This window comes from Mercenaria mercenaria, chromosome 1 (assembly GCF_021730395.1).
Source record: "Mercenaria mercenaria strain notata chromosome 1, MADL_Memer_1, whole genome shotgun sequence".
Classification (NCBI taxonomy): domain Eukaryota; kingdom Metazoa; phylum Mollusca; class Bivalvia; order Venerida; family Veneridae; genus Mercenaria; species Mercenaria mercenaria.
This window is the reverse complement of record NC_069361.1, coordinates 92,247,974-92,264,901: the sequence shown is the minus strand read 5'-3', so window position 1 is coordinate 92,264,901 and position 16,928 is coordinate 92,247,974. Positions and strand designations below refer to the sequence as shown.

At 36.1% G+C, this 16,928-nt stretch overlaps 2 long non-coding RNA genes across 2 annotated transcripts; one reads left to right on the top strand and one right to left on the bottom strand.

Moving 5' to 3' along the window:
- Positions 1-3,400: 3,400 nt before the first annotated feature.
- LOC128546588 (uncharacterized) lies at positions 3,401-4,789 on the bottom strand. The gene is made up of 2 exons (XR_008366045.1): positions 4,714-4,789; positions 3,401-4,627 (listed from the first exon to the last, which is right to left on the bottom strand). It is a non-coding gene; the product is annotated as an uncharacterized LOC128546588 (long non-coding RNA).
- LOC123530458 (uncharacterized) lies at positions 4,454-5,193 on the top strand. Its single transcript, XR_006682300.2, has 2 exons — positions 4,454-4,559; positions 4,690-5,193. It is a non-coding gene; the product is annotated as an uncharacterized LOC123530458 (long non-coding RNA).
- The last annotated feature ends 11,735 nt before the right edge of the window (positions 5,194-16,928 follow it).

Sequence of the window (16,928 nt, the reverse complement as noted above, 5' to 3'; positions counted from 1 at the left end):
TTGTGCAACTGGGGTTTTGCATCCAGATTCATTCAGTCATGTAGGAGTTATGGCCCCTGACTTTGTAATAACTGGTCATTTTATTGTGTCGCGCCTAGCTCCAAAAGTATTTGACGTAGTCACAAAACTTTATAGGAATGTTGGTCAGCATGCGTAGTTGTGCACCTGGGGTTTTGCGTCCGGATTCATTCAGTCGTGTAGGAGTTATGGCCCCTGACTGTTGAACTGAGTATGACGTCGTTATTTCTATTATTTGACATAGTGACCTAGTTTTTGAGCACATGTGACCTAGATATCATCAAGATAAATAATTCTGACCAATTTTCATGAAGATCCATTGGAAAATATGACCTCTAGAGAGATCACAAGGTTTTTCTTTTATTTGACCTAATGACCTAGTTTTAGAAGGCATGTGACCCATTTTTAAACTTGACCTAGATATCATCAAGGTGAACATTCTCACCAATTTTCATGAAGATCTCGTGAAAAATATGGCCTCTAGAGAGGTCAGAAGGTTTTTCTGTTTTTCGACCTACTGACCTAGTTTTTGACCGCACATGACCCAGTTACGAACCTGACCTAGATATCATCAAGCTGAATGTTCTCACCAATTTTCATGAAGATCCATTGAGAAATATGGCCTCTAGAGAGGTCACAAGGTTTTTCTATTTTTAGACCTACTGACCTAGTTTTTGACCCCACGTGACCCAGTTTCGACCTTGTCTTAGATATCATCAAGTTGAACATCCTGACCAATTTTCATGAAGATCTCATGAAAAATATGGCCTCTAGAGAGGTCACAAGGTTTTTCTATTTTTAGATCTACTGACCTAGTTTTTGACCGCACCTGATCCAGTTTCGAACTTGACCTAGATATTATCAAGATGAACATTCTGACCAACTTTCATAAAGATCCCATGAAAAATGTGACCTCTAGAGAGGTCACAAGCAAAAGTTTACGCAGGGACGGACACTGCGCGATCACAAAAGCTCACCTTGTCACTTCGTGACAGGTGAGCTAAAAATTTGTCAGTTTAATGTTGTGTCGCTCATAGGTCCAAAAGTATTTGACCTAGAGTCACCAAAGTTTACAGGAATGTTGGTCAGCATGTGCAGTTGTGCACCTGGGGTTTCGCGTCCGGATTCATTCAGTATTGTAGGAGTTATGGCCCCTGACTTAGTTAAAAATTGGTGATTTTAATGTTGTGTCCCGCATAGCTCCGAAAGTATTTGACCTAGAGTCACCAAAGTTTACAGGAATGTTGGTCAGCATGTGCAGTTGTGCACCTGGGGTTTTTTGCACCCAGATTCATTCAGTCATGTAGGAGTTATGGCTCCTGACTTAGTTAAACAAGAGCACCGCCTTGCGGGTGCTGACGCTCATCTGATTTTTTTTGTGTAATAGAAATATTGTCCTACCCATGATTTTCTAAGTCTAAAAAGGGCCATCATTCTTGCAAAAAGCAGGATAGAGTTATGTTTCTTAATGTTCAGTGTCCACTTATGATGGTGAAAAACTGTTGCAAGTTTTAAAGCAATAGCTTTGATAGTTTATGAGAAAAGTTGACTTAAACATAATACTCAACCAAGAAAATGATTTTCTAAGTCCAAAAGGGGCAATAATTATTGCAAAAAGCCGGATGGAGTTATGTTTCTTGCTGTACAGGGTCAGCTTATGATGGTCAACAAGTGTTGCAAGTTTTAAAGCAATAGCTTTGATAGTTTAGGATAAAAGCTGACCTAAACATAAAACTTAACCATAAAAAAAAAGTTTCTAAGTCCAAAAGGGGCAATGAATCTTGCAAAAAGCAAGATGGAGTTATGTTTCTTGATGTACAGGGTCTGCTTATGATGGTGAACAAGTATTCCAAGTTTCAAAGCAATAGCTTTGATAGTTTAGGAGAAAAGTTGACTTAAACATAAAACTTAACCAAGATATCTGATATTTTCTAAGTCCAAAAATGGCCATAAATCTTGCAAAAAGCAGGATGGAGTTATGTTTCTTGCTGTACAGGGTCAACTTATGATGGTGAACAAGTGTTGCAAGTTTTAAAGCAATAGCTTTGATAGTTTAGGATAAAAGCTGACCTAAACATAAAACTTAACCATAAAAAAAAAAGTTTCTAAGTCCAAAAGGGGCAATAAATCTTGCAAAAAGCAAGATGGAGTTATGTTTCTTGATGTACAGGGTCTGCTTATGATGGTGAACAAGTATTCCAAGTTTCAAAGCAATAGCTTTGATAGTTTAGGAGAAAAGTTGACCTAAACATAAAACTTAACCAAGAAATCTGATATTTTCTAAGTACAAAAGGGGCCATAAATCTTGCAAAAAGCAAGATGGAGTTATGTTTCTTGATGTACAGGGTCTGCTTATGATGGTGAACAAGTATTCCAAGTTTCAAAGCAATAGCTTTGATAGTTTAGGAGAAAAGTTGACCTAAACATAAAACTTAACCAAGAAATCTGGTATTTTCTAAGTACAAAAGGGGCCATAAATCTTGCAAAAAGCAAGATGGAGTTCTGTTTCTTGCTATACAGGGTCAGCTTATGATGGTGAACAAGTATTCCAAGTTTCAAAGCAATAGCTTTGATAGTTTAGGAGAAAAGCTGACCTAAACATAAAACTTAACCAGGCAACGCCGACGCAGACGCCGACGCCGACAACCGCTCAAGTGATGACAATAACTCATCATTTTTTTTCAAAAAATCAGATGAGCTAAAAATTGGTCATTTTAATGTCGTTGCGCGTAGCTCAAAAAGTATTTGACCTAGAGTCACCAAAGTTTACAGGAATGTTGGTCAGCATGTGCAGTTGTGCAACTGGGGTTTGCATACGGATTCATTCAGTATTGTTTGAGTAATGGCCCCTAACCTAGGAAAAAACTGTCTTTTTAATGTTTTGTCGCGTATAGCTCCAAAAATATTTTACCTAGTCATTATTTCACTACATAAGACCAGAATTCTTGTCCAGACTTACTCAAAAAAAAGTTTGTGAAACATGTATGTTAAAATGTACTTTACTTAGAATCATAAAACAGAGGATTGTTTTATAGCCTATAGTATGGAATGTTCTCTTTAGGATTTTACTCAGCTAGGCCAGAGTTATGGCCAACTAAGTGAAAAATACACATAAGGTTCTAAAAAGTTGTGTTTCAAATATCTTAAAAATTGTTTAACCTGAGTCATTTAACCATGTTACAGTGGCAGGAGTGGGGGGCACCTGTGTCCTGTGCCCCATGGACACACATCTAGTTTGTTAGACTGATTTGAATATTTTATGTGTGTCCCCAATCAATTTTCAGTCACCTTCAGTGGGGAAAAAGTTACCTTAAGAAAGACAATTTCTGACTGTTTAACAAATACATGGGATATATTAATTTCCTGGCAACATTTTATACTAACTACCTGTATAACAACCAGGCATTTTCCTTGGTTTTACTGATAAAAGAAATTATGCCATCACTTCCTGCTAATCAAACATTAAGGTAGTTCTGCACGATTGGATCAAATTTTTTTCTACATTGTAGAATTTGATTAAACCCCGATTTTTTTAAACTTTAGAATATACGTAGAAAATTTGGCAAATAAAAAGATATGGTCAGTGCCTGTTGATTTTCAGACATTCTTTGGAATTATTTAATGTGTCAAACATTTAATATATTTTTTTCTTTAGAAGAAGAAGAAGAACATTTTATTGACTTAAACTGTACACAGTTTCTCGTCATGCATATGTACATACAATGAACATAACAATCAGGTCATAGATACTGTAAAAAAAATGACTACAATAAATATACACAAGTTATACATTGGTATGAGGGTGGTCTCACTTAGATTTAAACACTATATTGACACTCTGTCCATCATAAAATCTAATTATTCTAGCGAGAAAGATAGTAACATTGCCGTTTTAGTAAATTTACTCCCAGGTTGCCATTAATTCATTAAAACAATTTTCATTTCCATACACCTAGTCCAGGCTTTATTTTATGTTATCTCGATAAACGACAAGATTACTCCAAACCAGGCTGTCCGGAGCAGTCTATGAGAGATTAAAATCAAAACTGAATATTAGGCCTGTGTTTAATACTTGAAATTCTTGAAATATTTTATAACATTTGTTAACCAGGTTTTCCAAAAAGATGGTTATTTGACAATACCATGGAGACTTTTTAAGAAAATATTTGTCTGCAGGTAAGATATCTATATTTATCATCAAATTATGTTAAAAGTCAAAAGGAACCGTTTAAATGCATAATTGTGCAAGGAAGTAAAATCAGAAAAGAATATGAATAAACAGTGGTTTTATTTCATCAAGCTTATATTAACCAAGTACTGTAACACTTATTAACCAAGTAAGTACCTGTATTAAAAATTTCTTACATCTGAGCTTTCACCAGACTTTCAGTACTTTAATTTGCTGTGAATATCGTGTTTAGAGCAGTTTAGTCTTTGTTATCTTTATGGCCATTTTATGTCAGTTTACATTTTTTCAGTTCATTTACTGATTTTTTTGTTAAGCCTGCATTAGACAGCTATGAGAAAAATCCATTGTACATGTTTTTTCCCCCAGTTAGTCTTCACCTATCCCTGATGTGGGTAGGTTTTTCCCCCAGTTAGTCTTCACCTATCCCTGATGTGGGTAGGTTTTTCCCCCAGTTAGTCTTCACCTATCCCTGATGTGGGTAGGTTTTTCCCCCAGTTAGTCTTCACCTATCCCTGATGTGGGTAAGTTTTAGTTATTGTGTAGGCCATCCAGTGTTTTACAAAAGGAGAGTATCAATTTTTTTTTGACCCGAAAAATAATGGAGAAATATATGGTAATTCATAGCAAAAATATTAAATGTATATTTAGGGAACTGCAATTGATTGCCAAAGAACAAAGATAATTGTTATTAATAGTCTGGTTTAACAAATTTGACTTTCCCCAAATTTTTGTGTTAGAACACTTACAATACAGACCCTGGCTCAAACTAGAATCAGTTTGGTTGTATGGCTTACCTAACTTATAGTGTACATTACATGTATCATTCTTGTTTTTTATTCATTTGCTTGTAACTGTAGGAATGTATTCTGTAGAATGCCAGCATTGCTGATTATAAATAGCACTGTTGAAAATAAAATATTATTAAAAAAAAAAAAAGAATATTACTGTTTATAAGAATTGATTCTTTAATAAAATGTTTATTTATAGATATTTTTTGCGTTTATTCTCTCCTTCATGTAAACCTACTTCGAAAGTGTTTCAGCATGGTCTTAAAGACACAACAGATACAGAGATCTGCCCTAGACACAAGCCATTTGTTACCCCAAGAACTTTCCTATGGTTTCTATCAACTGTTTGTTAGCTGATGTCACCATATATAAACTGTATTAAATAGTGTAACAAGGGGAAGGATGTCATGTGGTTGCACACTTACTTCAAGCAAGCGAAATGGTTGCAAACTTACAAAATGGAAAGTTATTGAAGGTATAAAATGGTCATGTCCACGTTTTCATATTTGAATTGCATTGTTTCTTGCCGATTTTTTAATTATGATCAAACTAGCCTGTTCTGGGGTCCTTAAACCTGACAAAACTATCTTAGAAGAATTTCATAAAAGTTAAGTTCTACATGTTTCATTGATAATTCTATACCCAAATGAATGTTGTTCAAGCTCTTTTTTGTTGCAAACTTTTACTTGGAAAATAAGTGTCCAACTCTCGGAACATATTGATCCTGTTACTTGTCAAAATTTTTCCTGATCAGGGTTGTACATTTTGTGCAGAATCAAGTGGTCCTTTGATGTTTTAAAATAACAATTTGTTTGATAAAAACCTTGTCATTTTTTCATGAAACTTGGTTGGGAGTATTGCACGACTATCTATTGAATGCACTGACTTCATTAAACTCATAAAAAGATCTCATAATTATTTGAAAATAGTTTTAATGCACTTTCCATATTCTATGTTTAAGACGCGTTTCTATCATGCCAAGCTATAGATAGGTCCTTAAATCTAGCAAACGAAATGTAAGGAAGTGCAATAAACAGCTCAGGAAGAGGTGCCAGACATAAATATTTTAAACAAGAGCACTGCCTACGGGTGCCATTGCTTGTCTGTAAGTGCTGGACAATAATTAAGAAAAGAGTTATAGTTCTGATTATTATTCTGACAAAATGAAGGTTAGAGTTTTGGTTCTTGACCTACATTGTCCACTAATGATGATAAACAAGGTACAAAGTTTCAAAGCTGTAGCTCTTATAGTTTTTGAGAAAAGGTGATCTAAACAAAAATTTTAACTCGAGCAGCTTTTCAGAAAAACGCATGTCTCCCACAATTGCCTAATCATCTAAATAGCAAGTCAAGTCTTCTGTTTACTCACTAAAAATATACCTTTGAAGAGTAAAAAGGCTGATTTTGGGTAATTCAAGGGCCATAATTTTGAAGTGCCTTGGGCGATTTGGCTAGTTAATGAACTTGGCCAAGGAGTTGTGCTCAAAAACATTTTGGTCAAGTTTGGTGAAGATCGGATGAGAAATGTTTGACTTAGAGCGCAGACAAGTGTTAAAAGGCTGATTTTCAGTAATTCAAGGGCCATAATTTCAAAGTGCCTAGGCCGATTTTGGCTTGATATTGAACTTGGCCGAGGACTTGTGGTCAAACACATTTTGTTCAAGTTTGGTGATGATCAGATAAGAAATGTTCCACTTAGTGCACAGACAAGAGTAAAAAGGCTGATTTTCCGTAAATCAAGGGCCATAACTCCGAAATGCCTAGACTGATTTGGCTAGTTATCGAACTTGGCCGAAGTCTTATCGTCAAATGCATTTTATTGAAGTTTGGTGAAGAACGGATGAGAAATGTTTGACTAAGAGTGCGGACAAAGTAAGAAGGCCGATTTTTGGTAATTCAAGGGCCATAACTCCAAAATGCCTCGACCGATTTGGCTAGTTATCGAATTTGGACGAGATCTTATGGTCAACCAAATTTTGTTTAAGTTTGGTGAAGATCAGATGAGAAATGTTTGACTAAGATAGCGGACAAGCTTTGTGACAGACAGACTGACACACAGACAGACAGACTGGAGTAAACCAATATGTCTCCCACACCAGTGTGGTGGGAGACATAATTAATAAACTCAAATTTTCTAAGTATAAAAAAGGCCACAATTCTTAAACAAGAGCACCGCCTTGTGGGTGCTGACGCTCATCTGATTTTTTTTGTGTAATAGAAATATTGTCCTACCCATGATTTTCTAAGTCTAAAAAGGGCCATCATTCTTGCAAAAAGCAGGATAGAGTTATGTTTCTTGATGTTCAGTGTCCACTTATGATGGTGAAAAACTGTTGCAAGTTTTAAAGCAATAGCTTTGATAGTTTATGAGAAAAGTTGACTTAAACATAATACTCAACCAAGAAAATGATTTTCTAAGTCCAAAAGGGGCAATAATTATTGCAAAAAGCAGGATGGAGTTATGTTGCTTGCTGTGCAGGGTCAGCTTATGATGGTCAACAAGTGTTGCAAGTTTCAAAGCAATAGCTTTGATAGTTTAAGAGAAAAAGTTGACCTAAACATAAAACTTAACCAAGAAATCTGATATTTTCTAAGTCCAAAAGGGGCCATAAATCTTGCAAAAAGCACGATGGAGTTATGTTTCTTGCTGTACAGGGTCAACTTATGATGGTGAACAAGTGTTGCAAGTTTTAAAGCAATAGCTTCGATAGTTTAGGATAAAAGCTGACCTAAACATAAAACTTAACCAAGAAAACTGATTTTCTAAGTCCAAAAGGGGCAATAAATCTTGCAAAAAGCAAGATGGAGTTATGTTTCTTGATGTACAGGGTCTGCTTATGATGGTGAACAAGTATTCCAAGTTTCAAAGCAATAGCTTTGATAGTTTAGGAGAAAAGTTGACCTAAACATAAAACTTAACCAAGAAATCTGATATTTTCTAAGTACAAAAGGGGCCATAAATCTTGCAAAAAGCAAGATGGAGTTATGTTTCTTGCTATACAGGGTCATCTTATGATGGTGAACAAGTATTCCAAGTTTCAAAGCAATAGCTTTGATAGTTTAAGAGAAAAGCTGACCTAAACATAAAACTTAACCAGGCAACGCCGACGCCGACGCCGACAACCGCTCAAGTGATGACAATAACTCATCATTTTTTTTCAAAAAATCAGATGAGATAAAAATGCCTCCATATCAGAGTTATGGTTCTTGGCCTACATAGTCCCCTAATAATGAGTTTCAAAGCCATAGCTCTTATGGTTTTTGCGAAAAGGTGGACCTAAACCAGGGCCTCAACAGGTGACCCGGTGGGGTGCAAAACATGTTGATAATATTGATGAAAATAAAAAGTGGAAAAAAAATTGCCAGGGAGGCGGGGGTGACTGGGTGAAGCGAGGTGGGGGAGAGTATAACTTTGCATGTTGATATATAAATTTTCATGGAAGATTTAAGATTCAAAAAAAAAAAAGAAGAAATCAAAGCACTGAGAGTACTGATGGGGCGGTGCATTTCAGCTGTTTTTTTGTAACATTCTTAGATGAAAGTCAAATATTGAGATAGGAACCTGTGGTTTGCGCAAGAGACTTCGTCTGACTGAGGATGACATTCATGCCAAATACAAAATAGATTGCATGATAAAATGTGAAATATCAACCCCCATCCCTAGCACCGGCATAAGCACAACTTTTATAGGCTACGTCGGTCAAATTGACTTGTTTATATAGCAGAAGAAAGTCGAATTTTTGGTGTTTCGACAAGAAAGGCTAACATGTGATAAAAAGAATTCATTTTATATTTGTGACTATCCACATTGAATTTATTACACTATAAATGACATCGATGTCAAAGCTTTATTACACTAGTGTAGTATCACTTTTATTTAATGGCTGTATTACACTCCTGCAATGTCAAACATGTAATAAATAGAGAATATAAGGTTACTGTCATATAAATTCTAATTTATTAAGTGGGTCAGAGAAAATATAAACAAGAGGGCCATGAAGGCCCTGTATCGCTCACCTGACCTAAAGATCATCAAGATTAACATTCCGACCAAGTTTCATTAAGATATGGTCATAAATGTGGCCTCTAAAGTGTAAACTAGCTTTTCCTTTGATTTGACCCGGTGACCGAGTTTTTGATCCCACATGACCCAGGTTCGAACTTGACCTAATGATCATCAAGATTAACATTCTGGCCAAGTTTCGTGAAGATACAGTCATAAATGTGGCCTCTAGAGTGTTCACAAGCTTTTCCTTTGATCTGACCTAGTGACCTAGTTTTTCATCCCCCCTGACCCAGATTTGAACTTGACCTATAGATGGACATCAAGATTAATATTCTGATCAAGTTTCATTAAGATATGGTCATAAATGTGGCCTCTATTGTGTAAACTAGCTTTTCCTTTGATTTGACCTGGTGACCTAGTTTTTTTAACTTACATGACCCAGATTCAAATTGGACCTTGAGATCATTAAGATTAACATTCTGACCAGGTTTCATGAAGATACAGTCAAAGATGTGGCCTCTACAGTGTTAACAAGTTTTTCCTTTAATTTGACTTGCTGACATAGTTTTTGATCTAAGATGACCCAATATCAAACTCGTCCAAGACTTTATTGAGGATAACATTTTGGCCAAGTTTCATTAAGATTTGGCCCAAATTGTGACCTCCGGAGTGTAAACAAGCTTTTCCCTTGATTTGACCTGGTGACCTAGTTTTTGACTCCAGATAACCCAATGTCAGTCTCGTCCAAGATTTAATTGATGGTTCCATTCTGACCAAGTTTCATTAAGATTGGGCCAAATATTTGACCTCTAGAGTGTTAACAAGCTTTTCCTTTAGTTTGACCTGGTGACCTAGTTTTTAATCCTATATGACCCAGTATCGAACTTGTCCAAGATGTTATTGAGATTAATATTCTGACCAAGTTTCATTAAGATTAGACAAAAATTGTGATCTCTAGAGTGTTTACAAACTTTTCCTTTGATTTGACCTGGTGACCTAGTTTTTGACCCAAGATGACCTAATCTCAAACTCATCAAAAAGAAATATTGAGAGTAACATTCTGATCAAGTTTTATTGAGATTGGCTCAAAATTGTGACCTCTAGAGTGTTAACAGTCAAATTGTTGACAACGACGACGGACACAGGGCAATCACAAAAGCTTAATATGAGCACTTTGTGCTCAGGTGAGCTAGAAATGAGGCTCAAAAACATTTTCTATTACATTCAAACTTTACAACCAAGTTGATCCGAGTCTGCCTTGCGTATAGTTCTGGATACCATAACTTTTAAATAAGGTCTTTTATATACTGACGGTGATCTTTTAGTTATGGAATTGTCCTCTTTCAAAATCATCTCTGCGTGTGATCAGCACAAAAAATGCGAGTTCACTGTTAGAATATTGCAAAAAAGTAATGTCTACATATAATTGTAATATTATTCAAATGTTTTGTTGAAAGAATTTTGATACTAAACCCACATATAACGATTTTATGCTGAAAATTGCATTATTTCCCAGGGCTTTTCACCAGCAAATTGGGAAGACACCTAGGCCTTTAAAATCAGGAATTTTCTGCGCCATAACCGTCCAGATTGGGAAAAAATGCTATTTATGGAAAGATGGTGTTAGTTTAAAAATTTAAACAGTAATAAATATTTTAAACTCAAATTTAATTTTTACTGTTACAGACTAGACTACTGCACTTTATTTTTCAGACTTCCAAGTTTCACAAATCTAATCATAGGCCGTGTCTTCGGTGTTATTATTACCCGGTAACCCTAGAATTTACACTTATTTACCCCAAAGTCGAACCATGACTTCTGATTTCTTTTGATATCGCCACGCATTTGATTGATTTGCAGTAATATTTCCCGTCATATGACATTTTGTTGGGAGAATAATCAACTGGAAGTAAACAGGGAAAGATTAATTAAATTTATCTCCCCTGAAGCACAGACTAAAATCTAAAATCCAGGACACATAACATAACAGATTAGACTGGTACTGCACAACACGCAGCGCTACAGTAAGACAGAAAATCGATACCCGACAACCGCTTCCCCTGATAAAACTAAAATGTAAACAAAATTAAACCATTTGTTGGTACGTGTGATTTTGGGAAATGTTATCTTGCATTTCGGGAAGTGTCTCTGCCACAGTGCCGTTTTTTGAAAATCCTTGATTAAAATAGAATAGGCTATTAGTAAGTTAAAAATAGACTGCATCAACATCACTAGTCCCAATCCGTGACTCTAGTTACCTCCTCTGACGGTCCGTCCACAGAGTCACAAGCAGCCACTATTAAAAACTGGCGTAATTTAGGTACTTGAACTTCAATCTATTAAAAATAAGCATTTATTGATAACTTTTAATTATTATTTAGAAATAAAACGGATTTATTATGAACACTTAACTTCCAGTGTTTTTTTCTGAAACTTGAGGGCATCTATGGCGCAATTTAAATAGTATGTCATTTAAAACGGTTATTCATTTTCAAAAGATATTTGAATAACAAAACATGAATATCGTAAGCATTTTGAAACTTTTAGATTTTGTAAAATCCATAAATGAACGAAAAAGTTATTAAGAATTAAAAATTCTGATGCCATATACAATGTAAAATTATTTGTTTTGCCCACCACCAGATAAACAGGTGTTGATGCGTGACGTCGGGGCGATCTCTCCTATTAGATAAGGAAAAACTTGGGCTACAAACAAAAGTTGATTTCTTTCTTAATTAAGATTTAATTCGACATGGAAAAGGTTGTGAAACTAAAAAACGATCAAAAGGTTACTGGTTTCGAAGCAGTTTCCGTCATGAAATGAAGGTTTTTAAAATATCTTTTTTCTTGAACGTTTCAGTTCCGTAAAATGCTTCCAAAGAGAACACCTTAGCTCTTCTGCTTTACGAAAACATAAATATCAATAGTGTCTAGCCCACGTGATAACACACAGAGGGGCTCCAAAAGGGATGAATAAATAGAGCTGAATCGGTTGACTACAGAAGCAGTTTCCGTCATCAATTTTTGTTTTAACATTTATGTACATTTTTACAGTGAAAACTACTAGAAACACACCATCCGTGTTTTTTAATCTTTCTGGTGAAATTAATTAATACAATTTGAAGAAGTTTGAAGGTTCAGGTGTAAAATTAGGCTTGTTGAAAATAGGAGGTAAAAAAAAAAAAACCAAGCAAAACCTGAGACTTGAACTCGCGATCTCATGCTTGTGAAGCCGATGCTTTACCGATTGAGCTAATCTGCCAGTTGACGTCATAGCGACAATTTATATATCTTATATACATATATACTATGTAAGGGATACAACCGTCACTTTGTATAGCACATAGTATGTGACCAGTTACCCCCCTTGGATAAGAAAATCTAATCATCTATATTTCATATTGGTTTTTTTGCTCTTAATTGTAAAAAAATTATTGCCGATGCACAAAAATGACTCATTTTTATCTTTATTATGTATTTTTGGTAAATCATCTGGTTTTGACTGCCAAAAGGAGGAACTTTCAACTTTATTGGGGATTACGGAGTTATTCTTTGCGCATGCGCATTAGTTGCACGTGAAATCCCCCATGTGCGGAATGTAAACAAAACAATTATAGAATGAACAATTCGAGTTTTCTTGGAAAGTTTTTACCCTTTGTTGCTGAAATTTGACAGAGCTCTGGATTGCAGGGTAGCGTTATGGAAACAATCTCGACTTCATTGTGAAGAACGTCATGAAACGTAAAATAACGCGTTGACGGATACTACTAGCCGACGGGAACTACTTCGAAACCAGTAGCTATTGTCAATTCCGAAAATGGCAAAGCAAAAGGAAAAACAGTTAATTGGAGTGGTATTTATTGTACAAACATTTTGTTTTTCAGTGTACATCAATAGAATGTGGTCCAATTGATGGGCTACCAATTTGTAAAAATTGTGCATTTTGTAATAAAACGAATGCAACTACTTTGGAGTCATACCCTGTTGACTTTCAAAGAACAACTGGCTTTGACAATGAAATGAAATGTAATTTGCTTGTTTGTTGTTTATTTTGAGTTTAACGTCGTTTTTCAACAGTATTTCAGTCATGTAACTAACGGCGGACAGTTAACCTAACCAGTGTTCCTGGATTCTGTACCAGTACAAACCTGTTCTCCTCAAGTAACTGCCAACTTCCCCACATGAATCAGAGGTGGAGGACTAATGATTTCAGACACAATGTTGTTTATCAAATAGTTATGAAGAACATATGCCCCGCCCGAGGATTGAACTCTCGACTCCACGATCTGTAGACCAACGCTCTACATACTGAGCTAAGCGGGTGGGCTATGAAATGTTATGCTCATGATGATCATCATCAAAACCTTCGACTACCTTGCATACAAATCTGAAAATTAATGTCAAACCGTTACCTATCTGTCTATTTATACTGCATCATACCTTTTAACAAGAGTATTATGTGCAGCTGCGCCCTTGTAAAAGAAACGTTAAAAGTAGAATGGACAGTAGAAAACACAAATAGCCGAACAGAGCATCATAATCAAAAATATTATAAAATAAGAGCTGAAAAACAAACGCTAACCTTGTTTAGCATTGTGCCCGACCTCTCTGTTCTGCTTAACATTTTTGGATAATTTTGATTTGCTGCCAAGTAAAATTTTGTCCGAAGTTCCGTTGCATTCCGGGTTACCCATCCTCACCAAGCAAACGAACGACGGGACTTATACACACGCCATAACGCCGCTTGACAGAACAAATAGGCAACCGGTATCCTCGATGATTTTATTCAATAACATTCCATTCCAGATGCAACATCTTCCTAGACTGAATTGCAGAAAGCTAAAATCCTGAACAAATGCTTACATGAGTCACTTTCCGTTTCCTCAAGTGTTTCCGTTATAAGAACTTTTATGTAAAAATACGGTAAGCATATGCTATACATTTATACCATGGTCTCGCAAACCTAATCAAAGCCCAGTTGATAATAATAATCGCACAGATATGTCTTTTTGCAGTTATTCTCAAGAACAAGATGGCGTCGATTTAAGAAAAAATTAAAAAAGTAGTCCGCCAAGCTTTACAAGTCACTGACCTAATAAAGCAAAATTATTTGACCCCTTGATTTTTGCCGCTAATTTGCATGAAGGTAGGATAAATATGTATACATATATAGACAATTCTGATTAAAAACGAGTTGGGTTTCAGTAATAAGTTCAGTAATTTTCCCTCATGACATCAGAGTGTAAAAATAGCCATAATATAGGTAATATTCATGCGCTTTGTTGTAGGTGCTCTTATTTATGAGAGGATGTAGAAAGTGGATGCGCTTTGCCGTTTTGCACTAAGAAGTGACAGGCTTTCATTTTCCCTTCTTAATTCCATTGGAGGCGGACTTACGCACTGCCCCAAAAATGAAACAAGAGGACCATGATGGTCCTGAATCGCTCACCTCTTCCCACATGATCCAGTTTTGAGGTTGACATCGTTTTTTCTATTGTTTGACATAGTGACCTAGTTTTTGAGCTCATGTGACCCAGTTTCTTGACCTAGATATTATCAAGATAAAAATTCTGACCAATTTTCATGAAGATCCATTGAAAAATATGGTCTCTAGAGAGGTCACAAGGTTTTTCTGTTATTTGACCTATTGGCCTAGTTTTTTAAGGCACGTGACCCAGTTTCAAACTTGACCTAGATATCATCAAGGTGTACATTCTGACCAATTTTCATGAAGATCCATTCAAGGGTATGGCCTCTAGAGAGGTCACAAGGTTTTTCTATTTCAAGACCTACTGACCTAGTTTTTGATCGCAGTTGACCCAGTTTCAAACTTGACCTAGATATCATCAAGATAAACATTCAGACCAACTTTCATACAGATCCCATGAAAAATATAGCCTCTAGAGAGGTCACGTTTTTTCATTATTTGACCTACTGACCTATTTTTTGAAGGCATGTGACCCACCTTCGAACTTGACCTAGATATCATCAAGATGAACATTCTGACCAATTTTTATGGAGATCCATTCACAAGTATGGCCTCTAGAGAGGTCACAAGGTTTTTCTATTTTTAGACCTACTGACCTAGTTTTTGACCGCACATGACCCTGTTTCGAACTTGACCTAGATATCATCAAGATGAACATTCAGACCAACTTTCATGAAGATCCATTGAAAATATGGCCTTTAGAGAGGTCTAAAGGTTTTTCTATTATTTGACCTACTGACCTGAATTTTGACCGCATGTGACCCACTTTCGAACCTGACCTAGATATCATCAAGATGAACATTCAGACCAATTTTCATACAGATCCCATGGAAAATATGGCCTCTAGAGAGGTCACAAGGTTTTTCTATTATCTGACCTACTGACCTAGTTTTTGAAGGCATGTGACCCACTTTCGAACTTGACTTAGATATCATCAAGGTGAACATTCTGACCAATTTTCATGAAGATTTCATGAAATATATGGCCTCTAGAGAGGTCACAAGGTTTTTCTATTTTTAGACCTACTGACCTAGTTTATGACAGCACGTGACCCAGTTTCGAACTTGACCTAGATATCATCAAGATGAACATTCAGACCAATTTTCATACAGATCCCATGAAAAATATGGCTTTTAGAGAGGTCACAAGGTTTTTCTATTATTTGACCTACTGACCTAGTTTTTGATGGCACGTGACCCAGTTTCGAACTTGACCTAGATATCATCAAGGTGAACGTTCTGACCAATTTTCATGAAGATCTTGTGAAATATATGGCCTCTAGAAAGGTCACAAGTTTTTCTATTTTTAGACCTACTGACCTAGTTTTTAACCGCACATGACCCAGTTTCGAACTTGACCTAGATATCATCAAGATGAACATTCAGACCAACTTTCATACAGATCCCATGAAAAATATGGCCTTTAGAGAGGTCACAAGGTTTTTCTATTATTTGACCTACTGACCTAGTTTTTGAAGGCACGTGACCCAGTTTCGAACTTGACCTAGATATCATCAAGAACGTTCTGACCAATTTTCATGAAGATCTTGTGAAATATATGGCCTCTAGAGAGGTCACAAGCTTTTTCTATTTTTAGACCTACTGACCTAGTTTTTGAAGGCACGTGACCCAGTTTCGAACTTGATTTAGATATCATCAAGGTGAACATTCTGACCAATTTTCATGAAGATCCATTGAAAATTATGGCCTCTAGAGAGGTCACAAGGTTTTTCTATTTTTAGACCTACTGACCTAGTTTTTGATGGCACGTGACCCAGTTTCGAACTTGACCTAGATATCATCAAGGTGAACATTCTGACCAACTTCCATAAAGATCCCATAAAAAATGTGACCTCTAGAGTGGTCACAAGCAAAAGTTTACGGACGCACGGACGGACGACGGACACCGCGCGATCACAAAAGCTCACATTGTCACTTTGTGACAGGTGAGCTAAAAAAAAATGTTGGGGGTGGGGGGTGGGGGGGGACCAGGGTGGTGGGGACGACCGGGTGTGGGTACACTACCTCGCATGTTGATAATAAATGTTCATGGAAAAAAACATGAAAGAAATGTAATGAAATTCTACCAGTTGGTTAGTTTGTTATGTACAAATATGTGGATTTTTAAACAATTAAAGGGCAATAACTAAAGTTACTAAAGAGATCCTGACGAAATTGTGTGTGCACTACCACATGATGGTGGTCTAAATTCAGTTTAGGTTTCATAGTTCTAGGTCAAATATGTCACAAGTTATGAAGCAGAAATTGCCATATTTATAGTACCCTATATAGTTAATGCTAGAAACTACTAAGGGCCATAACTCTGGTGTTACTTAAGCAATCTGACTGAAACTTGACGAGCCGCATTTCCCTACCATGGTGAACATGTATATTAAGTTTAAAATAAATATTCCAAACCACTTCCTAGATATGGCTCCGG